General features: G+C 61.0%; 1 protein-coding gene across 7 annotated transcripts in view; it reads left to right on the top strand.

Moving 5' to 3' along the window:
• MAD1L1 (mitotic arrest deficient 1 like 1) overlaps positions 1-26282 on the top strand; it is a 318460-nt gene that overhangs the window by 252519 nt on the left and 39659 nt on the right. The gene's annotated exons all lie outside the window — the stretch shown is intronic.

The following is a 26282-nucleotide window of genomic DNA, read 5'->3' as shown; positions in this document are numbered from 1 at the left end:
TTGGCCAGCCCCTCTGACGGATCGTGAGGGTGACCGGGGAGCCAGGGCCCAGGCCGGACAGGGCAGCGCGGTGGCCCGGGGAGGGCGCGTGGCAAGGAGGTGGCTGGTGCCGGCCGCAGGCACCCGGGTGGAGCCGGCCCATTGCACGTGGAGTCTACTCTGTCCCCTCCCGGACACCCTTCCTGGAGTTGCGGTAGAGAAGGTCTTGGGTTTTGCTTTTTAGTTTGCAAGGAGGACGTAAACCCCAGAGAAATGACCCCACAGCAGACTTCGGAATCTGGGAGGCTGGTGTGTGGGTGGTCGAAGGGTGAGTAGTGGTAGGGCCAGTCTGAGCGGTGCCCCCGGAGCCCCCAAGGCCAGATGTGGTGGCCAGAGGCCCTGGGGGAGGGAGGGCGACTGGCCGAGAGGAGGAGGATGAACGGTGCTCCCCGAAGGGTGTAGTCACGCAGCGTGGCCCCCCAGGCCATCCACCCGGCACCTTCCAGTAGGCACTTGCCCCTCCCCCAGCAAAAACGAGAAGGGAAGACCGAAAACCAGGGTAATTCTCTGAGGGCGCTGAGTCCCACCGAGCAGGCCCCACGCGGGCAGGGCCTCCCTGAGAGCTGGTTAGGAGCCCGGGATCTCGGGCTCTGTGCCAGGCCCGCTGGGTTGGAAACCCTGGGGGAAGTGGTTCACAGAGGGTCCCCGGACGGGAACCCTGGAGCCAACACAGAGGGGTGCACGTGGGTGCCGGGGCCCCCGCCCCAGCCCACCTCTGTCTCCCGTCACCCCCCCCCGGAACACCCTCTGGGTGGGCTCCTGTCGTGGAGTCCCCTGACGTCGGAGGCCCGACCAGGCCTTCCCGGCGGGACCCACGGAGCCCCCTCCTCCTTGTGAAGGAGCCCCAGGGCGGTCGGGCACTGAGGGCGGGGGCAGCACAACCAGGGGAAGAGAAAGCCTCCGGTGATTGTCCACGGACCTCTGCAGACACACAGGGGGATACGGCACTTTAAAAACATTTTGGGGTGCGTGGGTGGCTCTGTCGGTTGAGCGTCCGACTTCGGCTCAGTTCATGATCTCACGGTGCCTGGGTTTGAGCCTCGTGCTGGGCTGGGCTGTGCTGACAGCTCGGAGCCTGGAGCCTGCTGCGGATTCTGTGTCTCCCTCTCTCTCAAAGATAAATAAACGCTAGAAAACAATACTTAAGCATCTTCAAAGAGGAAGCACGTGAACGTTTGGAAATTAAAAACATCAAAGAGTGAGATGAGGGCCTGAACAAAGGACCTTATAGATTGGGGCGTTTAGGTGAATGGTAGGACGGAAGGACGGACCAAGCAGGGGGAGAGGCTAAGGAAACGAGGGGCCGTGGGCGTCTGCGACGCCTCCCTCAGGGAGTGTTCATGTCGGTTTCTCGTGGGTGGCGTGCCGAGAGCGCCCCCTCACCGCCCCTTTCTCACGAGGCCACAGAGGACGCGCACCCATGAAACGAGGGGGGGAGCCAGGAAGCAGCACTAGACACGGGAGGCCCGAGCCCAGCCCGCGAGAGATGGGGGGACCCAGGGCAGCCGCCTCGGGAGCAGCCGGCGCAGGTGGAGACTGGGCAGAAAGTGCTGGAACCTCTTCAGACAGACGGGGTTGCGAATGGGAGGTGTCCGGTGTCTGGAGAGGCAGCGTGGACCAGGCCTTTGCACAGCTGCGTGTCCACGTCACGGCTCTCGGTTCCCATCTTCCCCGAAGGCTGGCTTCAGGGGCTGCAGCCAGGACAGTGCGGGGTCATGGTGCGAGCGAATCGGGGCATGGTGTCCGTGGGAGGACAGGAGGGCAGGAGGCCCAGGCCATCCTGGTGCCTCCATAAATGGACTTGGGACCCAAGTAACCGGCCGGCAGGTGGAGCCGTTGCCCCAAGGGAGGGGGGAGATGCCCTTGTCCCGCCCCCGGACTCTAAAACCTGTGCAGGGGGAGGTGGCCTAAAAACAAAGCCTGAGGTTTAAAAGGCTTGTGGAGTCAGGCTCCCAAAGGCCGTGAGCGCCAGCAGCACCGAAGCTCCGGGTGGGGGTTGGATGGCGGGGTGGGCGGAGGCAGCGGGCAGAGACCAGGGCCGCGTTCGGGAGGCTCACGGGCCCAGGGGGTGGGCAGCAGCGGGGGGTTGCCCAGAGGTCCCCCGCTGCACCCGGCGGTGGCTGGCTGACCGGGGGGTGTGGGTGAGGAAGCAGTGGGTCACTGCCCTCCTCGCGGCACGGGGTGACCACGCCATTGCCAGGGTTGGCAGGGGTCCGGGGCGCGTGGGCGTTGCTGCGACCCTCTCAGGGATGCTCCACTGGGCGGGCCGCCGGCGGTGACCCGTGGCCTCCTTCCAGGCATTTGTCCACACGGTGAGCCTGGGCAGGGTCCCCAGCCCCACAGGCCGCTCCCCTCCCCCGGCAGCAGCCTCGGCCCCAGAGAGCGTGTTAGTAGAGCAATCGGGCGCCTCGTGGATGGTGCTTAAGCACCGGGTAGACCGATGGCCGAGGCCCGCCGAGTGGGTGGTGGGTGCATAGCCGGGCGTGGTGATGAGACGCCGCCTCTCTGGCGGCCCCGCTTGTTTATTTTTGCCTGCACGGCTCAGCGTTGTCAGCAAAGTCACGAGGGGCAAACGTGCCTCCCCCCTCCCCAGGCTCCCCCGGCCTCCAGTGCTGTCGGGCTGTGACCTGTGACCTTCCCGCCAATTGCAGAAGCCTCGACACCTGCAGGTACTCCTGACATCGCCACCCCCCACCCTGGACCTCACAGGCCAGCCTGCCCTGTCACCTCTAAGCGGACAGCTCTCCCCCTGCCCAGACCTTTAGCTGTGCGCACGGTGTTGCCGGGGTGGCCCGGCGAGAGGGTAGAATTGCATACGGTGGCCCCTGCCCTCGGCACCCCAGGGTTAGCACGGGCCAGTGGACCCTACAGGAACGCGGCCAGTGGCCTGACAGATGACACGGAGGGCGCTGATGGCCCGGACAGGTTCCCGTCTGCCGTGCCCAGGACGTGGCCTCCGAGCGGGCCTTGCAGAGTGGAGCGCAGCCCTCGGATGGAGCAGGTGCCCTGTGGGCAGGGGTGGGCAGGGGTGGTGGCTGGACCAGTGATGGGAAGGCCGCTTTGCCAAGAGGGAGGAGAAGGGCCCATTGGGCTAGCCGGGGACGGCCGCCTTCCCGTGTGGGGAAAGCTGGTGCGAGCTTCTTCTGGATCTTTGACAGAGGAACTGCTGAGTGACCCAGAGCAGGGGCACAGCCCCCTGGGTTGGCAGGAACGCAGACACCTGAGTCCTCAGCCGCCCCCCCCCCCCCGTACCCCCTCCCGGCTCTTGACTCCTCACACGGCCCCCTGCTGAGCCCAGCCTGCGCCAGGGAGATTATTAATTGCAGCTTAATTAGGCAGGTCATTAATATTCAAGTAATCTAATCTTGTCAGCAGCACAGTGAAGGTGATCAAGTTTGTCGCCACCCAACTGTGTGGGTGCAGCTGATCCCAAGATGTCCCTTGGTGGTGGGGTGCTGTGGCTCCTCCCTCCTGGCCGTGGGGTGCCGTGGCTCCTCCCTGGAGCCCACCCACTCTGCCCAGAGAGGCGGCCTGGAGGACTGGGGTACTCGCTCGCACCACAGGGGCCCGGGGCACAAAGATCGGTGTTCTTCTTCCCTTGCCGTCCGGCCTGTCTGTGGGCTTGTGAGGCGCCCCCCCCCCCCCCACTTCAGCCCACGCCAGCTCAGCCACAGTCATGGGCCACGGTCATGGTCCAAGAGCGGTGGAAATCTGAACACCAGCTCCGTGAGACACGGGCTGAGTCATTGCTGCCCCCGCGCCCTCCGATAAGGGAGCCACTCCCGGCTTCCATCAGCTCGTGGCACATGAGGGTGCGGTGCCGGCGTGGAAAAGGCGCGATGGGCTCCCGAGGGCCCCCGGGGCACATGCTCCATTGGCCGGCAACACTGGCCACCTGCCAGTGAGGAAAGAGCCATGGGAGCCAGGGCCTCGGAGCAGGGACACCGCGGTGGCCGGGCAGCTTCCTCCACCAGGGCGGGGGCTTCGGTGAGCTCTGTGGGCTGAGTGGGAGGAGAGAAGGACTAGTGCTCCTGGCAGGGGTCACCTGACCTTGCCCTTCCCCGCAACAGGTGCCCTGCCCTGTGCCAGGCCACAGCAAGTGCTGTGCTTGTGTCCCCGGGGCGAGCAATGCACCATCCAGGTGGGGATAGAAGGAAGGCCAGCGTGCCCAGACGATCTGGGGAGCAACGTAGGGTCTCTCCGGCCGCCTCTGTCCCACACCCCAGATGAGCACTGGGAGCTGCGGGAGGGTCCCGGTGCTGGGCTTTTCTGACCCACCCACCCCGCAAAACAGCCTTCACCACCCCCCCCGACCCAGGCCTGGCGGCGGGTGGGAAGGGAAGGAAGGCTTGTGTCTTTGAAGCGGCTGCCGGTGCCCGAGTGGGGCACACTTGGGGCGAATCTGAAAAGCACCACAGAGCCTTCAAAACAGCTGATGTCGACCCCGAACTTTCAGAACGGAGTCAGAGGCCCCCGGATACGCTGTTAGCAAACCACCAGGCACGGGAAAGGACCACGCAGGTGCTTGTGGCAGCGCTAGCCCGTGTCCTCAGGCACGCTCCTAGGAGGGAAAGGGCCGGGCGGCTGGTAAGCGTGTGGCTGGCTTTGTAAACTCTGGGCCCTGACTCAGTGTCTGCGCGTGGCCCGTGGCCCGTGACCGTGCGTCCCCACCGGCAGGCACTGCTGCTGGCGGGGACTGTGTGGTGGAGCCTGTCCCGTCGTGACGGGCGTTTCCCCGCTGTCTGAAGACGAGCGCCTGTTTCTGCCCGTGCCTGTCTCTGTGCCCTCTGGAGCGCAGCGTCTGGTCCGGTTTTCCCCTTTTTTACCGGGTGGTTTTCTTTGTATTGAGTTCGGGGAGTTTCATTTTCTGGCAGTGGCTTCCTCGGAGCAGATACTTTTCATTTGGACGCGCCCAGACGATGAATTTTCCTTTCACGGGCGTCCCATCCAGGAACTTGACCTCACCCGAGGTCAAGACACTTTTTTCTTCTGTTTCCTACCAAGAGAGATTTAGTTTTATGGGTAAATCTGTGATCCGTTTAGAGTTATGTTTTGCATACGGTGTGAGGTTGAGGTCGAGGGGATCGTGAGGGGAGTTCACGTGAACTGCGAACGTCCGATCGTCCCGGTGTCGGCCTGTGGAAAAGCGCATCACGCCTCTGTGGAATTGATGACCTTTGCTCCTTCATCATGTGCCCTGGCGAAGTTATATGGGCCTCCTTCTGTTCCTCTGGCCCACTCGTGTGTCCCTTCGCTGCTCTCCCCCACCCCCGACCGGTGGCCATAGCCAGACAGTCCGCACCGGTCCCGCCCGGGCCCCCTCTTCGCACACGTTTACCAGTGCTAGCGACCCTGCTTTTCCATAGAAATTCGCGACTCAGCTTGTCCATATGGACAGACATCCCGCCAGGACTTTCACAAGAACTCCGTTAAGTCTGCAGGTCAGCTTGGGGGGGGTCCGTGCGTTTAAGAGGTGAGGCTTTCCGGGCTGGAACACGGAGTGTCTGCCCTGGCCCCGGCCGGCCCGGGTTTCCGTCATCAGCGGTTCCCGAGCGTCTGCGCACACCCCCACTCAGTGTGTTGTTAGGAGTTTCCTTTCTTGCAGCGATCCTAAGTGCGTGTGCGTGCGTTTTGACCGTTTCTAGTGGATGTTGCTGTGTGTAGAAACAGGCTCAGTCTTGGCCCCTGGGGCCTCACAGAACTCGCGCACCGATTTGGGGAGTTTCATTCTTTTGTTTTCGTTCTTTTTTTCTCTGCGGTCATATTTGTGGATAGCGACTGCTTTCTCTTTTCCTGTAAAACCCAGGTGCCCGCATTTCACGTTCTTGCCTTACTCCCCGGCCGGCACGCCGGTGTGGGGCAGAGTAGTGGTGAGCCGAGGGCGCGCTGGCCTCGGTCCTCCTCTCTGGGCATGTTCCATCTGTTCCAGAACCCCGACTGCCCCTCATGTCCTGGGCGTTCGGTGCCTCCCCACCAGTGGTGCTGTGAGCTGCGGGCCGTGTATAGATGCCCTTGGCCAGGTTGAGGAGGTCACCTCTACTCTTAAGTGTGCCGTGTTTCTTGTGCCGGATGTGGAACTTCCCAGCTCCGTCGATGGATAAGGTCACGTGTTCTTTCTTCCTAAGACTATCAGTGGGGAGATTTCCCTGTGAAATTGTTCAATATTGAGCCAGCCTTGTATTCCTGGAATAAATTCCCCTTTGTTGTGGTATATTTTTCCTTCTTTATGTTGCCGGATTCAACTTGCTAATATTTTGTCAACAGTTTTTGTGTCTTTGTTCTTATCAGTCTGGAGTTTTCTTGTCCTTGTCTGACTTGGTTATCAGCATAATGAATGCAACGAGTTGGGAAATGTTCCTGCCTCTTCTGTTTTCTAGAGGAGACGGGGTAAAGTTGGCATTATTTCTTTAACACTTTTGTAGAGAGATATCTGCTGGACACCATCTGGACCTGTAGATCTGGGTCGTGGAAGACTAGATACGGGGGCAGTGGACCGAATGTCTGTGCCCCCCTACCCCCAACACACAGAACGTGTCTTGCGACCCTCGTCTCCTGTGCAAGGGCGTTGGGAGATGGGGCCTTGGAGGTTCTAGGGTCTTGAGGGCGGAGCCCCCGTGGGTGGCACCAGGGCACTCCCTTGCTCCTTCCACCACGTGAGAACACAGCAAGAAGGCACCATCCGAGCCAATAATTGGAGCCTTGCTGGACCCCAGACCTGCTGGTACCTTCGGGCTCCTTGCCCTCCGGAGCCGTGAGGAACACGAGCTTTTGTCGATAAACCACCCAGTGTGTGACTTTGCTGCACGCCCCACGTGGTCTAAGGGCAGAGGAATAATATCAGGTTATCTGTTTCTGCCTGGGTGAGTCGTGGTGGTGCCTGGGGTTCGCTGGGAACTGGTCCTTTATGTCTGAGTCACGAAAGTTATAGCAGGGACTGTTTGTACTGTTGCTTTTCAGTTCTGTCATCTCTGCTGAGTCTACAGCAGTTATCCTCTTTTTCCTTCCTGATTTTGGCAACTTGTGTCTTTGCTTTTTCGGTTTGTCAGCTTTGATGGAGATTTATCCTTGGATCAGTCTTTAAAAGACCGAGCTTTTGCTTTCATTGATTTTTCAGTATTGGTATTCTGTTTTCGATTTTATTGATTTTTTTTTTTTCCCCCTTATTTCCATTTGATTTCCTTTCATCTGCTTGCTCTGGCTTTCTCTTACTCTTTGGTTTCTTAAGCTGGAAAGTCAGATTGCTCACTTGAGATCTTTTTTGTTCTCTAATGTTCGTGTATAGTGCTGTAAATTTACATCCGAGTGCTGCTTTAGCTGTATCCACAGATTTTAGCATGTTGTAGCTTCATTTTTGTTCAGTTCAAAATTTTTCAGATTTCCTTTTAGCTGTTTTCTGTGATTCATACATTATGTAGAAGTGTGTTTCTAATTTCAGAATGTCTGGGGATTTTCCAGGTGGTTTTCTGTTATTGGTCTCTTGTTTAATTCATTTACATTCAAGGAACTACTCTGTGTAATATCTTGTGGTTTTGTTTTTTTTTTTAATTCCGAATTTGTCCGATGGCCGGTTCTGAGCTATCTGGGTACATGTTCCGTGTGCACTTTGTGAGAATGTGTATTCGGTCTTTTAATCAATGTGTTTAGGCCATTTATATTTAATGTAAATTTTTAATACGTTTGGTTTTAGGCCTGCTATTATGATTAGTTTTTCTTGCCCTCTATGTATTTTAGTCCTGTTTTCCCATTTCTACCTATTTCCATGTTATTTGAACATTTTTTAGTATTCCATTTTGATTTATCTTTGTGTTTTTGTATCTCCATGGATACTTTTTAAAGTGACTAAAATTGTGTTTTTAATGGTCATATGTATTTAAAAAAAATTTTTGTTAATGTTTATTTTTGAGAGAGACTGTGAGCAGGGGAGGGACAGAGAGAGAGGGAGACACAGAATCCGAAGCAGGCTTCAGGCTCTGAGGTGTCAGCACAGAGGCCAACACGGGGCTCAAACCCATGAGCTGTGATATCATGACCTGAGCTGAAGGTGGACACTCAACCGACTGAGCCACCCGGGAGCCCCAGACTGTCATATGTGTTTCAAAGAGCTTAAGAGGAGAACAACAGTGCGTGATTTTTACCTAGACATTTAGAATTCCGTTGCTTTCTCTCCATTCCTGAAATCCCAGGTTTCCCCTGCTGTCTGTTCCCCAGGCATTTCTTTCAGGGTAAGTCTGCTGTCACGGGTTCCCGGGGCTCCATCCGTGTGGTGACACCTGTCCTGCCCTCATTCCTGAAGGACCTCCCTGCTGATTCTGAGTCAGGGGCTCTATCTGTTAGCACTTTGGAAATCGACATTGCCTCTCTACCTCTGGCCTCTGTGGTTTCTGATGAGTCCTCTGCAGTCAGTCGGGTCACCTGCCCTCTGTGTAAGAAACTCAGATCACAGGTAACAGTGGAGGGATGGGACCGCAGCAGTGTCCGGGGGCAGGGGACCTGTACGCTGACGTGGTCTCTGCAGCCAATTTCAGTGGTACAGCACTGTTTCTGAGTAGACCACGACAAGCTAAGTACCTGTCTTGTGAGCATCTGTAAAGTCTTGCTTGATAATTCCAACATCTCCGTGTTTTGGGGTTTGGCACCTGTTGGCTGTGTGTTTCCTAGCAGGTTTGTATTTTCTTGGTTCTTCAAGTGCTGCTTAATTTGGGGTGTTTTCCGGAGGTTTTAAATGCCATTTAAGGAGATTGTAGGCCTTTCCGTAGCCCTGCGGAGAATGTCACTCGGTCGGCTGATTTCAGCAGGTGGTCTGCTCAGGTGGGCCAAGGTGGCGGTTCCCGTGCCCTCTGCCTGCTGTGCTAACACACCAGGTCAGTTTCGGGGGCCCGCACACCCTCTGCATGCCCTCCAGAGTCCCCTCTCCTGACGCCCACAGTTTCTGGTCCCCGAGGGCCCTGGCCAGAAACCCGGGGCGGTGCTCGCTCCGCTCCCCTGTGCCCTTCCCACTACCGCATCTGCAGTTCGGCCCACGCCGTGGGGTGCAGCAGGGAGATGGGCGAGGATTCACCCCACGGCCCTGAGGTCACAGCTCTTGAGGTGCTAGGCGCTCGCCCAGCCGCACCTGTGCCTCTGTGGGGTTGCCCACAACCCAGAGGAGGGGAGCATGAGAAGAGGAACGAAGCTGATTTCTACTACCTGCTTCTTGGGCCAGCAGGTGAGGGCTTCTGTCTCAGCTCTGTCTGCACCTGGCACTCGCTGCATCCGGCCCGGGCTTCAGGCCCTCTCGCCTGGGGAGGGGGCGCCAGGATCCGAACCGGCAACGGCCACTGGCTTTGGCAAACCCAGGCCGCCGTAGAGCTCTCCCGGAGAGAAGCAGATAGCCTCCGCGGTCCTGCAGCTGTTCCACACGTGGGATCCACAGTCAGGAAGCTTCCAGAAAAGAAGTGTCCGGGCCCAGGTGCTTTCACTGGTGAATTCTGCCAAATGAAGAACAACGAACACCAGTCCTGACCATCTCGTCAAGAAAAGTGAAGAGGGAGCCCTTTTTAATCATTTTATGAAGCACATATTACCCTCATTTGAAAACCAGACAGAAAATGAGACCTGTAGGAATTTATTTTCGTATTTATTCCAGTTGATGAAGTAACGTGACAAAATTCGGCTCTCAGGAAAACTCTCAGCAAAATAAACAGAGAGGGGGCTTCCTCAGCCGGACGGGGAGCGTCTGCGGGCGCTGCCTCCGAGCCCCGGGCCTGACGGCGACGACCCCACGCTCGCCTGGACCGGAAATAAGGCAGCGGTGGTCTGGCGCCCCGAAGTCCCCGTCCAGGCAGCCAGGGAAGAGCAGGCGTGGGGGTGGGGATGGGGGGGAACAGATGCCTGACTGGATGTCAGACCCCAAGAAGTACAAACAGACAAGCCAGAAAACTGATGGATTCTTTGTGATCCAGGGGGCCTCGTGTCCTGCAGCCTTGCTGGCCACCCTTTATAGGACACGTGAGTGCGTGCGTGTATTGTCTGTTATGTACCAGCCAGCTGGACACGTGCGTGTGTGTGTGTGCGTGTGTCTGTGTGTGTTGTATGTTACGTGCCGGACACGTGGACCCTGAAATCAGAAGCATCCTGCCGTTTCTGTTCATGCTCCAAAAGTGAAATGCCTGGGTGTGAGTCCAGCAGAATGCATCCAGGAGGAGGCAGTGAGGCAGGAAGTCAGAGGGGCTCCGAACAGAGGGGGAGACGCACCGCGCTCGTGGCCGGGAAGGCCCCGCGCGGCGAGTGTCCGCTCGCCCTGCGCCTGGAGCCGCCGGCCCCAGGCCCCGTCCTCAGCGTCTCGCCGCCTCTGCCCTTCAGGGCCAGCGGCGGCATTCCCTCCGGCGCGCGCGCCTTCCCCGAGAGACGGGCCGGAGTCCACGGCTGCGTCTGTCCCAGAACCGAGCTTGCGCGTGTGGCAGTGCCACGCACAGTCCCCACAGACCGTCGACAGCCGCGGCGCCCTGTATTGGGTGAGTGCGGAATGGGCGGGTCGCCCGCCGAGGGAACACGGCCACCTGTCAATGTCCCAGCGGCGTGCGGGGCGGGGGGGCGGGGGGCACCGAGCCCGTGGCGGGCAGCCGTCCTGAGCCTTGGAGCCGGTGGCCTTGCGGACTTAGGCACCAAAAAATGTCAGTTTTACTGCACAGTGTTTTTTTAAATATTAGATAAAACCGGTTCCTTGTTGTAGCGTGTGTTCCTTTGCTTGCTGACAAGGAGGACCATCCTGTGTGCCCCGTACACGTGGTCTCGCCACGTCCATGCTCCTCGATCACCTTCTTACTCAGTTTGGGTAGGAGCTTCTGCTTCTGGGGTTTTTTTCACAGTGATTTTATATAGGAAGTTTTAACTGTTTTCAGAATCTCTTCTCTTAACTCCGTTATTTTTATGCTTATGGAATCCTTTTGTGATATGATAGATGATTCTCTGTTCTTCTGGGATTTTTTGGCCTTATTTTTCACATTTAAAGATCTAATCTACTTGGACCTTATTTTGGTGTGTGCCTGAAGGCCAGGAAGGGTCTAAATCGACCTCTTCCCGGATCTCCCCACCGCTGTCTGTCCCGTAATCATGGCGCAAGGTCAGGAAGGGTCTAAATCGAGCTCTTCCCAGATCACCCCACCACCTTCTTTCCCGTATATTCCACGCTCCATCGATTGCTAGGTTCTGATACAGAATAAGATCTGTTCGTACGTTTCGTTTTTTTAATTTCGTTGTACTTTGTTCCTTTTGCAGTTGTAACTTTAAAATGTGTTTTAGTGTCCAGTGTAGAGCAAGGTGTTACTTTTTTCCACTTACAGACTTTCTCATCTTCCGTTAGTCTAAGTGAATTTCAGAATTACTCCGTGGAGTTCACGAAAAAGCCATGGAGATTTTGGTTCTTACTGAACCTGCGTTGAGGTCGTACGTTACTTTGGTAGGCGACTTTTCAGCTGCTCCTTGCTGTCTCCAGGGAGGGAGGACTCCCGGGCGTACACTTGTGTGGCCCGGCTGCAGGAGGGAGCACTCCACTGCACACGCACGACCGCCCCGGCCTCCTGCCGCTGCTGGGCTGGGGTCTGCACACGCGGGGCCCACGCCACCTTCCTTTGCCAGGTGCGGTCACGAGTCCTTCTGCCTGGAGTCTCGGGTCCCGGGCCTCTCCCCTCCCCCCACCCTCCAGCTCTGCTGTGCTGCCCTGCCCTTTCCCGCACGCAGTTGTCTTTGGGAGGGAGGAGCAGGGAAGATTGCTCATCTTTCTGGGCCAGAAGTCCCCACGAGGCCGCTGTTACGAGCTCTCTGTGACCCCGCCCTTCAGCCCAGCTCAGAGCCCTAGGTTCCCTGATCCTGCACCCTGAGGGGCTCTGCGCCCACTCTTGTTCCCACCACCCGGCAGGGTGAGGAAGGAGCAGTCCCCTGCTCCGTGGCCCCTTGGGCTGTGTGACCGCTGTGTGGCCGGTCGGGGCTGTGTGGTTGACTGTGCGAGGCATGCGGTGCTCTTGGGTTGGCCACCCTGTGAATTGACGCAGGGGTGTGAGTGGGCACCCCCTCCCCCCCCCCCCGCGGCCCCTGGGACCTTTTCCCTAGATCCCTCTGTGCGAGGTTCTCATTCATTTAAGTTAACCATGGGCCCCACGCAGCAGGGCCCCTGGAGCCGGGGAGGGAAGAGCTGCCCCGACTGGAGAGCCCGAAGAGCCTGGATCCCAGATCGAATCAGGCCCCGCTCACTTCTGGGGATCCCTGCCCTGCTGCCCGGCCGTGTGACCCTGGGCCAGTCTGAGCTGCGCCCCCCTGGCCGCAGTCCCCCTGGCTTCCACACAAGGCTAATCGCCCTGCCCCAGGCTGGCATGGAGACCCCTCCTGCACCCGCGCGATGCCTTCGGAGTGTGCTATGTGCCCTCGGTGTGCGGTAATGGGGTAGCCATGACAATGGCCACTGTCATCAGCCCTGGTGACCCGGACCCGCGCCAGAGCCTGCCTGTCCAGGCAGAGCCGTCCTGGGTGGAGAAGCAGGAATGACCCCACGCCTCCTGTGGCCCATGCGTGCTGACCCACCAGCTCCGATTGAGGCGTCCCCCTTTAGTCAAAGGCAGGAGCCTGGGTCCCATGCCCTTGGGCAGGCAAGGCAGGCAGAGGGGACCCGGGGAGGCCTGGCCCTGGTGGAAGTCACTCGGTGGCCCCGGGGTCACCTAACAGCTGGGTGGTCGGGGCGTTGCCCGTCCTTTCTCTGGCCCTCGGCTCCCCGTCTGTGAAATGACGTGGTGGCTGTGAGGGCCGCTGAGGCCCGGAGCCAGAGTCGTCTGTGCACAGCGTCCGTCCGCACGCTGTCCCGAGAGGGGGCGGCGGGGGCACGTCGGCCTAGGAAGCTGTGCAGAGCCGCTGCAGTGGAACCCGAGACCGCCCTCGACCTCGGGTCAGCAGTGCCTCTGAAGGCTGCACGGGAAGCAAGGCTTGGGGAGGGAAGGTGGCTTCGGGGTCAGGCCACCGGTGCGTGGGGGGCCGGTGTGACCTCGACAGAGACACCGGGTCCTGTCTCCCCGGCGGTGCCGGGCGGGCCCGGGGACACTGTGGCAGGGGAGTACCCAGGGTCCCGGCCCCACCCTCCTTTGCTGCCTCCAGACAGCGGGCTTTGTTGAAAACTGGTTGGCGCTTTAATTACCGCGTGTCCCAGGCTGTCCTCTCCCCTCGCTGTCTGTTGTCAGTGTCAGGTAACAAAGGGCAACACCATCAACTGGGTGTGTGATTGCAGTTGTAAGGAAGTCACATAACGTAACCACCGGGTCTGCCGGCAGACGGGGCAGGGTTCCCCCGGTGGCCCTGCGGCCGCGACTTAGCGCCCAACGAGTCCTGGGCCAGCCTGGGCCTCGGCTCTGCCGGCGTGGGGTGGGGAGTGGTCCCCCTTCCCGCTGCTGCTTAGCCCCACCCCCGCTGCTTTGGGGGCAGCCTCTGGGCCGGACGGTGGAGCCAGCGCCCTGGGCACCTGCTTGGGGACCACAGGGTGGGGCGTCCCTGATCACCTGGCGGAAGAGGTCTGGGCGGGCATCCATCCAGAGAAGCGTGCGCGGCCTGTCCCTCTCCTGGACACCACGTGTCCGCGGCAGCACGTGGTCGCGGGCCAAGTCCGCGCTCTGCCTCTGGCGACGTCTTTTCCGGACTTCTCCCAGCAGTGGGGTCACGCAGCACACGGGCCCTCATGTCTGCCCTCCGCCCCTCACCGGAACGTGTGTGAGGTCTGGCCGTGGCGGCGTGTGCGTGGCGTTGCTTCGTTTCCTTCCTCGGTTACGAATGAGCCTACAGGCACGGACCACGCTTTGACGGACACCGACATGTGGTCCACTCTTGGGCTGTTTCGAACGTTGCTGCTGAAGGCTTTTGAGCACAAGGCCCCGTGTGCCCTGGGTGGGAGTGGAACGGGGGGCTCTTCCTGGGGGGGCCGTGGGGGTGAGTTTATATTCAACTTTTTAGGAACCTGCTGCTTGGTTTTCCAAAGTGGTTCCGCCATCTCACGGCCCCTGCGTGCGCGCTCTGGTGCCCCGCGTCCTCTGGCACCGGCGAGCCCTTGGCTTCTTGGGTCCAGCCGCGCTGACGGGTGTGACGTGGCGTCGCGCCGTGGCTGCATCTCCCCGGTGGCGGGCAGCGTCCGGCACCTTCCCACGTGCTCGTTAGCCATTCGCGCGTCTCCTGTGCTGAAACGACTTCCATAATCTTCAGCCCGTTTTTTACGTGATTTGTTTTCTCGTGATCATTTCCCTCATGCTGCCTTTTGATAAGCGAAACTTTAAATTTTGAGAAAGTCGCATCTACCCGTTTCTTCTTGTCTGCCTAGCGCTTTGTCTGCAGAATCCTTGCTCACCCCAGTGTTGCCATCTCCTGGCTTCTGGGAGGTTTTACGTATGGACCTATGACCCACAGCAAATCGATTTTTGTGTCCGGTGTGAAGGAGGAGTCAACGTTCGCTTGTTGGTATTTAGATACCCAGCTGTTGAAAAACTCGCCTCTCTTGGGCTCTTCTGAGACGTTGAGACGCATCTTGCTAGTGGATACACAGACTCAGGATGACGCGTGGATGCTCGCGGACCCAGCTCAGAGCTCTGGCGGCCGGACGCCGGGATGCTGAGCGCGGTTTCCGGGGACGGAGCTGGGGGCCTGGCCGGCGGTGCGCGCTGCCTCCAGGGGCTCGCCGCAAAACCAGTGCCGAATGCTACTTTTGCTTTTCACCTTTGCACGTAAAAGTGAGAAAACCTTCTTTGGATTTCTCGTGGACAGTGAGAACAGGCCCTAACGGGCGTTTTGCCGAAGCGGAGTGGCGTAGTGCGGCCTTGATGACCGCGGCCCAACTTACCGTTCTCGGTTGCGGGTTGTTTGCATCTCTGCGTCCGTTTCTGCATCGGCTTGCCCAAGTCTCCCTGCTTTTCTCGAATGGTCCACGCGGCCACCCGCCTCCCTTTTCTCGAATGGTCCACACTGCCTCCTGCACTTGGCCGTCTCCCACCCGCCGTGTCCTCGGCTCATGCCCTGGCTTCCCAGAGGGCTGTTGTGACCGGCCCCTTCCCGACCCTGCTTTCTCGTTCTCCGTGGCGCTAACCACCTCTGGAGACCACTCACCCGCTCCTGTGTGTTTATCTGAGTCCCCTCTCGGGATGTAACCCCCTGAGGTCTGGGATCCTTGCCTGCTTGTCCACACTGGCGCCCGCCCCGTGCCTGGAATAATGCCAGCCACGTGGTTCACCCTTGACGCCTATCTGTTGGGTGAGTAAGTAACTGAGCAGCTTTTCTAAAGCCCTTGTTCCTGGGCTGCTCATCTGAGAACTGTTCCTGCTGCTGCTCTTGAGGGGCAGGAAGGTTGTACTCAGGCTGCCGTGGCGTCACCCGCACCCCCAGATGTCTCCTCCGACGGCGCTGGGGGTCAGAAGTCTCCCGTCAAGGGGCTGCCGGCCCCCGGAGGCTCTGGGGAGAACCTGTTCCATTGGCATTTCCAGCTGCTGGCGGTGGCCGCTCCCCTTGGCGCTCGGCCCCTCCCAGACTTCCCACAGCGGAACGTCCTCTTCAGACCTGCCACCCTCCTGCCTCGTCGCTGGAGGAGCCATGTGATGACACGGGCACCCCGGACAGTCTCTGCCTCCTTAGTTCACTTACTGGCACCTGCAGGGTCCTGCCGATGAGCCAGCGGTCCTGGTCCTGGGCATCAGGCGCTGACACCCCTCCACAGCCTGTCTTGGTCACTTGTCCTTGACTGGAGAAACTTCCTTTCTCTGACCCACCGGGTCCTTACGACTCAGGGGCGTAGGGGCAGGAGCAGCCCCCGCTGCCGGTGCTGGACAAAGGCCGCAGACCCCAGGCAGACAGCGCAGTGGGCCAGCCCGCCGTGGGGTGGGGGCCCCGGGGCAGGGGAGCAGGCGGGACCCCTGGGGGTGTTTCGTCTCGCCTCCCGCCAGGGTGTCTACGGGCAGTGCCTGTGGTGGTCCCGCACAGAGGGGCTGGGCCTGGCTGGAGACAGAGCTCAGCAGGACCGGCGGGAGGGGCTGGGGCCGGGAAGGCCGACACTTCCCTCGGAGTTCCCGTGGTGGGAGCGCGCCGTGCACGTCACCTGTCGTCAGGAGGCCCCTGCTCCTGCCGCGCCGGGCGGACCTGAGAAGGGCCGGACGCTGGTCCTGGCTGCCTGCCGCGTGTCCTTGGCCGAGGGGCGCCTGCCACCTCAGAGCACTCCCTCCCTGTCCAGGCTGTGCACCTGCTACACGCCTGCTCGCCTCGAACTTCGTCCCTCCTCACCGCACGCCCCACCTTCCTGCGTCCGAGCCCCAGAGGGCTAACCCGCTGCTCCCCTCGGGTCTGTGGGCGGCTGCACCTGCTGAACCCCTGCTCGGTTCTCTGGGTTCTCGGTCCTCCTCCTTCGTGCCTTCCCTTTCAGACTCGAGGCCTGGCCGCATACATTAGCGGGTCTTAATAGACTGCCACATCTTGAAAGCAGGGAGAGAGAGAAAGATTTAAAGTCTTGTCTTGCCCAAAGCAGACAGATTGACTCGAAAATGACTCTGTCAATAAAAGATGAGCTCTGAGAGGCTCTTCCCTCTTCCAAGAGGAAGCTCGCCTTCCAGGAACTCGGCTTCTCTAAGCTCGCTGTTGGAGATTAATAACGCGCAGGACACGCAGAACGGATTGGAGTGGAGCCTGCCGCGGCTACCAGCATCGTGGCCTTCACCCACGGCCGTCCCACTTGGCGGCCACAGGCCGTCGCTGCCAGTGAGCCCGACAGGTCACCTGCTGGTGTGCGTGTGGAAAGAAGTTGCCGGAAACTTCAGTTAAGCACCGGTGTTCTCTGGTTTATGTCTCAGGGCGTTTGTGAGGTGACATACTTGGGTGGCTCTCTCCTCTAGATGGTTTCTGGCTCTGGCTGGTGTGTGGTGAGTGCATGAGTGAACATGTGTATGAGAGCACGTGTGCGTGCGTGCATGAGTGTGTGCGTGCAGATGCGTGTGTGCGCGTACGAGTGTGTGGACGCATGCCTGCATGTGTGGTGTGTGTGTGTGAGAGAGCACATACGTGCGTGCATGAGTGTGTGTGTGCATGCGCATGGGTGCGTGTACGAGTGTGTCAACGTGTGCCTGCACATGTGTGTGAGAGCACGTGTGCGTGCGTGCATGAGTGTGTGTGTGCAGATGTGTGTGTGCGTGTACGAGTGTGTGGACGCATGCCTGCATGTGTGGTGTGTGTGAGAGAGCACGTGCATGCACACACATGCATGAGTGTGTGCATGTGCGTGCATGTGTGTGCATGTGTGAGTGTGTGCCTCAGGTGGTCTGCTTCTAACCGTGTGACCCCCTGGGTCCATACCCGTGAAACGCAGGTGGATGTAATGATGTTTCTCGGGTGTTCCCAGAGCTTAAGAGGGGCCAGTGCACACGGAGGGCGTTAGGTCTCCACCCGGTGCTCTTTTCTGGGGTCTCCCGTGCAGGCCGGCTGGCCCTAGTGCAGTGAGTCCCTACCCTCCAGGGGGGGGCGGGGTGTGCTTTAGTTGGAAAAAATGGGCCGTGAACAACGAAACAAGTGAAGAAAGAGGATGGTGAGCTCTGTACACACCCCAGGCACACGGGTCCCCCAGGGGCACCTGGTGGGGGGATGGCCGCGAAGGCTCCCTCGGGCACCTGTGGCCAGACCTCTCTGCCCGAGGTGGTGCCGGGAGTCCGGCACTGCCTGCTGGACTTGGGGGATCCACCCCACTCCAAAGTCCTCGCTTGGATGTCCGGCTTCTCTGCTCCCCAGTCGGGGTGACCGGGAACAAGGCGCTGACCTCCTCGGGGCCCGACCCCACATCTGTCAGCTGCCTGGACGAGGGGCCAGCCGTGGCCTTCCACGTGGCCCAGCTGGTCCTCCCCCTCCGCAAAGGCGCCAGGGTGGGGAGGCTGGGGTGGGGGTGGGGGGGGGCGTCTCCTGGGGCTTCGACCGCTCTCTGTTCGCAGCGGTGGGGGAGGGAGCCTTCCCGGGAATGCGATATCACATGAGCGCCCGCCTGTCACCCCGGGACTCTCCCACCCCGTAATCTGGTGGGCTGTAATTGCTGGTGTCTTTTCAGATCATTTCTGTGCAAGGTGACAGGCTGCTTGTGGAGGGAGCCGTTAATCACACAGAGATGCCCCTGTTTGAAAGCTGGCACCGAGCTTACCCAGGGCGGGCGTCTGCCAGGCAGCCGGCGGTGGGCACACACGCTGCTCATCTGCATATAATTCCAGGGCGAATGTCTTCTCTCTTGTGTAAAACGTGCAATTTCCGGCCCAGCAGGGGAACATGGGCTCATAAAGGAGAGACTTTGTCCCAAGGGCCCTCTGGCTCCAGGCAGTTCAAGCAAACCATTCCCTAGGATGGCAGAAGGCCGTGGCGGGCGGGTGGCACGGGCCTGTCCGCTGGTCACCGAAGGCAGCGGTCGGGTGGTGTCCGCTGTGCCCCCTCACGGACAGGCTGCCCTGAGTGCCGCGCGAGGAGCGGGGTGGGCGCCCAAAGCCCCCCGGCAGGCAGGGCACAGGCACACGCGGATCTCCAGACTGGTTCCGCCCCCCCTTGTGCCTGCCAGCCTCCCGGGCCCCTCTCCTGGAGCTTGGGCTTGGGATGGGAAGGCCATCCGCAGGAGGGGGAGCCCGTCAGGATGCAGGTGCTGCGTCGGGGTGGTGGACCCGCTCTTGTGCACGGCACCCACGAAAGGCCTGCCTGGGGCCGTGGTCCGGCGGTGGGCACCACCCCCCACCCCGGGGACCAGGACCCGGACCCACAGTCGTCGCCCTGTGGTGCCAGCTCCCGCAGTTGCTAATAAAGTTGCGTGAATATTTGATGCCTAATTATTAAATATTTAAACACGTAAAACTGAAATAGTTAGAAGTTACGAGATGCCAATAATTCAGCCCCAGCGGCGTGGCACGGCTTTGGGCCTGAGCAGAGCCAGCGCCCCCTGCAGCCCCCCTCCCCGGGCACCTGCCAGGGAGGCCCAGGGATGCTTCCACAGGGGCACCTCGGGCCCAGCCAGGCTCCTTGGCCCGGCCTGGTCTTGTGTGGCCGGGCGTCCCCGCGTGCACGGGTGCGGTTCTCTCATCTGAGGTCAGGCCCGGGCTCAGTGTGAGGGCCCCTGCGTCACCCTGACACGTGGCTGTCCCCGAGGCACACCTCAGAGAGGCGGGTCGCCTCGCTGGTCTTTGTTCGGCTGCAGGACCGGCTCCGAACACGTGTGCTTTCATCCCGAGTGCCCTTCAGATAACGTAGGGACGCGTTTTGTGCCCCCGTCTCCAGACCCAGCACGTGCACGTCAAACAGCTGTTACCGTGCGGCCTCACTGGCTCGGTTCCCACCTGTGTGGCTGCTGCCCCCACGTGTATCTCTCCTCTGGACACGGAGAGGTCATTTCCCTCAGCTCCGTCACCGGCCTCTTGAACCCAAGGAGGCAAAAACCCAACTCAGGACCTGGACCTGCAGACCCGCGGCGCCCCCAGAGCCTGTTCATGGCAGATGACGGCACCGTCCCGCCTCTCACTCATCCCCACGTCCACTGTCCAGACTGGTCTCAGTCGTGCCCTTCCGGACCTTGGGAAGACCCGAGGGCCCAGGGCGGCCCACGGCACCAGCTGGCCTGGCTTTGGAAAACCCGATCTGGCTGCCGAGAGGCTGCCGGTGTCTGGGGGCGGGGGGTGGGGGGGGGGCGGCGAGGAGAGGAGGGAGGGGCGGTGAATTTGCCGAGAGTCATCCTCCTCGACCCTCGTGCCCGGCAGGGCCTGCTTCAGAGCCTGAGCGGGCAGAGCGGGCAGAGACAGCAGGCAGGAAGCACTGTGCCCAGAGGCTGACCACCCTCGGTGCACGGCAGCCCCACCCCTTCTCTGAGCCCCTGCCTCCCCGCCGTGGAGCCAGGGCCCTCATCCCGCCTCTACACGGACGTCCCGAGGGGACAGGCCATGGAGCGGAGCTCGGTGAGCATCGGGAGGTGGGCGATTGGCCTCTTGCCATTGCCGTCCCTGGCCGCGGACCCCACGGGTGTGCCCGCCGTCATCCCTGCCCCCTGGGCCCCTCCAGACCGCAGGGGCGCAGTGCTGGGGACGCCCGGGGACAGAGCACAGCTGGTCATCCAGCCTCGCCCACAGCCGGGTCCGGGCAGGCCATCGTCCCCCCTCACTGCCTTGCACATGGTGCCCTTGGAGCAGCCCCGGCTCAGCCTGGGCTCCAAGAGCTGTTCTTTCAAGTGGTGAAATATTAGTGCCTTTTCCTGGCTTCTAAACCTGAGAACCTTAGCATTGGCTAAGTGGTTTTATTCACTTTTCAGAAAGAAAAATGACTCTGTCCCGAGTCCCCAAAGGGAAATTTCAAAAGCTGCTTCCCGTTCTTAAACACAGCGCAGCTGCAGGGGCCAGGCCGCCTGCCTTTGACGGCTCGGCCGGTGGCCAGTGCACGGCTTCCCTGCCCCTGTGTCCTCCTCCCAGCCTCCCTCACGAGGGGTCGGGAGCCATTCGTGGGGTGGGAGAGTTTGTGGGGATAGGATGGGAAGAAGGAGGTCTGTCTGCAGGGTGGGAGGTGTCCATCCATGGGGTGCGGGTGGGGTTTCTGTCCATGGGGTAGGGCGGGAGGGAGGAGGTCCGTCTGTGGGGTGGGGGGGGGGGTGTTTTCCTGGGGGGTGTCTGACATAGCTCTGCGCCCTGCCCGCCCAGCCTGGAGACCAGTCGGTTACTTCTGGGGTTTCCCTTGTGTGGTCTCCCCTCCCAGGATCTCCGGATGTATCTTTTCTTTGGCGTTTTCTGTCTCTGTCTTTGGTGGGGCGCTGTCGGGGAGGCCCTTCCGCGTTCCGTGTCCGCGCTTCCGTGCATGTCTGTAACGGCATCGCTTCCGCGGATTGCGCGTTGTTGCTGCTGCCTCCGACGCCTCTCCACCACAGCGTCCGTCGTAACCTGCGAGTGCGGGAGGCAGGCCCCGCGCCCTGCGGGTCGTTCTCCGGGCCGGCAGGCCTCCGTCTGGGGCCGGTCTGCTGGGCACCGGGAAGGCTGCCGCCAGCCGCATGTGAAGGCCGGTTCAGACCCCGCAGGGGCCGCTGGCGCAGATCGACCTCCTGCCGGGCCCTGTGCTTGTGGACCCCGGGTCCACGGGGGCCGGGGGCACAGGCATCAGGGGGTGTTCTATTCATCACAGCAGCCCTGAGGCCTGTCACCCCTGCCTTGGGAGCAGGGACTGTCTCCTCTCCGGAAGGGGCAGGGCCATCACCTGGCGTGCAGGGAGGAGTCCTGCTCCCCGGTGCGGACCCCCCACCACAGCTCCAGCCGGCCTCCCTGCTGCCCAGGACGGTGAGGTCCCACTCACCCAGGCCCGCTGGGCCCGGTTCCTCTCCTGAATTCACTGTTCATCCTCTAAGATTTTGTCCGCCCTCTTGTCTGCCGCTGCCTCCCCGCCCTCCGCAGTGGTTGCGGTAGGGGGAAAGGTCGAACACGTATGTTCAAGGGTGAGCACGTGCGTTCTACTCGCCGTGTCCGTGGGGAAGCCCCGTATGTGTGTTCCCTTTTGTTGACACTGACTAGAGCCTTTCCGGGGTTATGATTTAGGGTTTTGGAGAAACGGCATTTCGTGTACTCCCACCTCCTTGAAGTGCACTTGAAACTCAATGGGACAAAAAGTCCTCCCTGCAGCGAGTATGGAGTCTACGGGGAAAATAACTTACTCAGAGAAGCTTTTGAAGACACTCTGTTGTGTGAAACAGACACTGTCACGTACGCTGAGGACATGTGACACGAGACTGGATCTATTCCCAGGAAGTGATTTCAAAGCTGAGGAGTCTGGGAGTCAGCTAGAAAGCATGACGGGCTGCTCCAGGCCTGTGTAAAGGCCCTGAGGTGGGGAGGAGAGTGGTGCTTCTGGAATAGAGCCAGGGCAGTTGCGGCTGGAGAGGCGGCGGGCCCGGACGCTCGGCACAGGCCTGGTGGCTGCAGGACAGGGTTTCATTTCAGACCATGTCTCCCCTTCAGAGCTTGGAATTCTGTCCAGAGGACTTGGGCCCCGGCACAGGACTGGAACCCAAGGGACAGAGGGCCTGACCCGGCCGCCAGTGCCGCTCTGAGCTCGGTGACTGTGCTGGGAGGCCTGGGATCCCGGTCCCAGCTCCGCCCTGCGTGGGTCTCCAGCCCTCCCCCCGCCAGCCTCCTCCCCAGGATGGTGCTTATTCTACACTCAGAATCCTCTGGACCACGATGTGGGTCAGGGAAGCCCGTTAACAGGGAGCCATTGCCTTGAAAGGTCCCAGGATGGAGCTGAGGCCGCCGCGTGTGGGACAGGGTAAGGCCCGAGGTCTGTCTGTCCCTCAGAATGGCCACCGTGCAGAGTCAGACCCAGTCACCTCACTGGCGTGCTCAGGCCACACGAGAGGAAAGACATGGACCGCAGGCCCCGGGCTGCCCTCCTAAGAGCCGTTGGCGTCTTGGCACGTGTCTCTGCCGTGTCCTGTCTGCTTGTGCTTCTCGAAGGCCCTGGGAGCAAGAGGCGCTCAGAACTAAGGGTTGCACGTCACTGCCTCCATCCCGAGGCAGGGTCAGAGGTCCCACGGAGCCGACCAGGACCTCCCAAGTGGAGCTGCCGCCCCCCACCCCCCAACCTCCAGCTCCCCGCACCTTCCCCAGCAAACCGGTATGCAGGGAATTGAGTCACGGAGGCGCGTGTGCTGTGAGTGAAATGAAGGCACAGCCGGGCTCTGCTGGCCGGTGCGGCCACGTGCGGGGGCCCCGCAGAGGCCTGCTGCTGGGAGAGTCCCGCCGTCCACCGGTCTGTCTCTCACCTGCTCTCCCTGCTCCTCTGGGATAAGACTTTCTCCGAATTTTAGACTGTGAACTGCTCTCCAGAGCCATGTGCCCATAAGCGCTCCTTTATCGTGCCATCTCCGCTCTCTCCTGCCAGCCTTACGTAAGGGAGAGTTTATTTTTGTTCCGTGTCCTTCCCACGGGCTCTCCCAGCGGCCTTCTAGGACTCCGGAAGGACCCAGGTGTTGGGCACGGATGGGGAGGGTGGAAGGTGGGGGGGAGGGGGAGTCCGAGCCATCCAGGGGCAGTCCACCCGTGGATGTGGATGTGGCTGTGGAGGGAACCTGCCGGCCCGCGTGGGGCCGCGTGCCAGTTGAAAAGCAGGTGCATGGCCCCTGGACCTTGCCATCCATCCCTGGCCTGCACCACCCCTGCCCGCCCTGCACACCTGAGCTCTGGGCGACCACGTCCTCTGTCTGGCGCCCGCTTGTTCGTTGGCCTCCCTTGTCCCTCACCAAGGACTCGGAGAGCCTTGCACAGGGCTGCCACGGGGAAGATGGACAGGGTGGCCCAAACAGAGAAGAGCGTGGCAGGAGGGCACGTTCCTTTAGCCCGTGTTGCCAGAGGGCAGGACGGGGCGGAGGGTGAGTCTGGCCCGGTGCAGCCTCCAGCCGTGGGCCTGATCCCAGGCCTGAGGGGAGGGGGTCCGGGCACGAGGTCCTCATCCCAGGCATCTGGTGATGCCTGAGACGTGCACACGGCAGGAGGGGTCCGGAAGCGGGCGGTCCCGGAGCTCTCCGCAGACCCGACGAGGCCACTTGCATGCTGAGCCGGCCTTGCCCGATGGGCTCGATGGGCGGCCGTGGCCGGGTGCCTGCGGGTGGGTGTGGAGTAGGGTCACCGTGGACCCCAGGGGTCACCGGCCCTTGGCAGGCCGCCTAACCCCACCCACAGGAAGCCTCGGCTCGCTCTGGGGAAGAGGCCACATCCGAGCAATGGCTTTTCCAAGGCAAAAGGCACATCTTTTATTTATTTAATCCAAACCATCGTGTGAATTATTCATTCACGTTTATGTAAGCGATTGAACGGCAGAATAGGGGGGAGGTCAGAGCACTGACTTTGCTGTGCCCTAAATCACAGCGAGAGCTCACGGCGTCCCCACCCCAACGTGCTGCATTAAGGTGACCGCACCTGAGGACCGGCACCAGGCAGACGGGGGGCAGAGCCCTCTGTACCTCTGACAGCCTGTGTGACCTTGAGGAAGTCACTCCCCCCATCCAAGCTTCCCCTCGCTTGTCAGAGAGTGACAGGGGGCCCGCCTGGTGTGGTGGGGACCGCACTGGGTGAGACAGAGTGTGCGAGGAGCCCGACGTGGGGGGCGGAGCTCGTGCCCCAGGCGTCCGCAGCCCCCAGGGGGACTGGAGGGGCGCGGCTTACCCGTGCATTTGCCTGAGTCCGTGTGCTTGTAGGAGTTCGTGGATGGGTAATGGGCGGCATCTTGATATCTGTGGGCAAAGGGGCTGTTACCTTCTCCAAGGTCAGGTTGCATTATTACCAAAATTAAATTTTTCCCAATGGGCATCTGAGCTCCATTAAAGGCAGTGCAGTCTGACAGGGGTGAATTATCGCCACAGAAACGTGGTCAGTGAATCTTTCCTTCCAGGATGGGTTTTTCTCCCGCTTGGCGGGTCCGTCCTTGGTGGGCTGGCCGAGAGACTCCGGGAGGAGCACGGGGTCAGAGCCGCCAATTACCCTTTGGATTTCGTAGTCTGATTACTCGATTAATCAAGGGCTCCGCGCCCGTGTCCTGATGGAGAGGCTCTCTGCTCCGGAAGAAGGATGTCCACCGGGGCCATCAGGGCCGCGTGGTGAGGGCAGGGCGTGTGGCAGGTGGAGGGACCTGCGTGGCGGGGAGGCCGGAAGGAGCCGTGCCCTGGTCTCAGATTCCTCGTTCAGAGCAAGAACGCGGACGGCCCCGGGCTGCCCGCAGAGCTGTACAAGGTACAGACAAGACCCAGGATACGTGTCCAGAAGCCTGGCGCCGGCCAGAGTGTGTGAGGGGCAGCAGGGCCGCGAGAGCTTGGCCTGGGGCGGATGGCGCTCCCCATGCCAGACACGCGTGGCCCGGCAGTGAATGTCACAAGCCCCTGTTTGTGAACCAGAACCCACGCCCTCCGCGTCGCCCTGTGACGGCTGCAGAGCGTGTTGGTGCCTGGAGCTGACCGAGCTCCCACCATCCAAGGTGTGGCCCGAACCCACACGGCACTGTGCTGTGGCCCCGTGGGATCCAGCTTGTCTTTGCGACGCCTCCTCAGGCAGCTGTGTACCCGACGCGCCTGGGAGCTGGAGGGTCACACGCTCAGGGCCACAGGTCCGGAAGGGCGCGCGGGTGGAGGCTCTCCTGTGTGTCTTTCTCTGGAAGACAGGCTCCCCCGTCCCCTTCACCTGCTCCAGGAGGTGACCTTTCCTGCTCTCTCCCTGCCCTCAGCCCCGCCAGGGAGCCTCTGGTTGCCAGGCCCGGGCCCGTCCTGGTGACTGTCACAGGATGTGCCACGGGCCCCTTGCTTCAGCTTGAGCAAGAGGGCTCCTGTCCCTGTCACAGCCGGGTTGACCGGCTCCAAGGCCTGGGGTCTCCCACCACCCTCTTAGACGGCACAGCTCCCGTTCCGCCCAGGACGTCCCCGGGCCCTGGAGGGGCTCCCCGACATCAGCTCCAGAGGGACCGGCAGGAAGCTCCTGGCTTCAGAGGCTGGTGTTTGAGGAGAGCCAGCCTTGCTAATTAGTGAGGGGAGAACTGAGGTTTAATTACTGGGAAGGCACCTTGGGTGAAGGATTCGTGATAATTGCTGTGTAGCCTCCTGATGGCTTTGTGCTTGGCACAGCTGGTTTCTCCTGTGCGGCCCTGAACCGTGGCAGGCGTGACGGCTGGGCCTGGGGCCTCTGCCCTGAACCGTCCTGTTAGAGCCTCGAGGGGGCGGGCGGGGGCCCAGGGGCCTGTCTGCACCGCAGTGGCCTTGTCTCCGGCGGCGGGGGGGGGGGGGGGGGGCCAGGGATGTGACCAGGAAGCCCCAGGGCATCCACTGTCAAGGCCCCTTGCCTGCTCACCACTTCTCAGTGCTGGCCTGTGTGAGTGGGCGGCCAGCCCCCCAGCAGGTACAGACCCAAGACTGCCGTGAGGGGCCAGGCCCCACCCAAGCCTCCTCAGCAGCCCTGGGAAGGACTCTGTGTTGCCCGTTGCCCTTCAGAAAAGGCGCCAGACCGGGGGTCGAATCAGGGCTCAGAGCCGGGACCAGGCCCGCTGTTTTCAGAGTCACTGCTGTCTTTAGAGTTATTTACGTTTAACTGAACGACTCCGCGCCCAAAGGTCGGGTCGTCCCTGTGCTTGTTTTCTTCGTTCCCTAGCTTCGCGCGCGTGCGCGTCAGGGCTCTGCCTGGGCGGGACCCTGTCTCCTCCACGACCCTCTGTCGGTGACTCTGGCCCTGACCCCCGCTGCCACCCCG

The sequence above is a fragment of the Neofelis nebulosa genome, chromosome 18 (assembly GCF_028018385.1).
Source record: "Neofelis nebulosa isolate mNeoNeb1 chromosome 18, mNeoNeb1.pri, whole genome shotgun sequence".
NCBI classification, from domain to species: domain Eukaryota; kingdom Metazoa; phylum Chordata; class Mammalia; order Carnivora; family Felidae; genus Neofelis; species Neofelis nebulosa.
The sequence above is the reverse complement of the archived record's forward strand: the minus strand, read 5'-3'. Positions and strand labels throughout refer to the sequence as shown.